Source organism: Vombatus ursinus, unplaced genomic scaffold (genome assembly GCF_900497805.2).
Source record: "Vombatus ursinus unplaced genomic scaffold, bare-nosed wombat genome assembly UNPS02008961.1, whole genome shotgun sequence".
In the NCBI taxonomy this organism is placed as follows: domain Eukaryota; kingdom Metazoa; phylum Chordata; class Mammalia; order Diprotodontia; family Vombatidae; genus Vombatus; species Vombatus ursinus.
In genome coordinates, this window is record NW_020948739.1 from 7,397,877 (window position 1) to 7,398,184 (window position 308).

Genomic DNA, 308 nt, shown 5'->3' on the forward strand with positions numbered 1-308 from the left:
TCTATCTATCTATCTATCTATCTATCTATCTATCTATCTATCTATCTGTCTATCTGCAAGCATTTAAGACTTTCCTCATGATAGCATTTCAAATACTTTAATACAACTACAGTGTTGCTTCTGAGACTTCTCCAAGCTAGATAGCACAGTTTCTTCAAATGATCTTCATATTGAAGGACTCAATGTCTTCCTTGCCCTCCTCTGGACATCCTCCAACTTATCAATGTCCTTCCTAAGCTATGGCACTCAGAACTTGAAAACAGTATTCCAGATTCATGTCACCTCCTTATTCCTAAGCAAAATGCCTC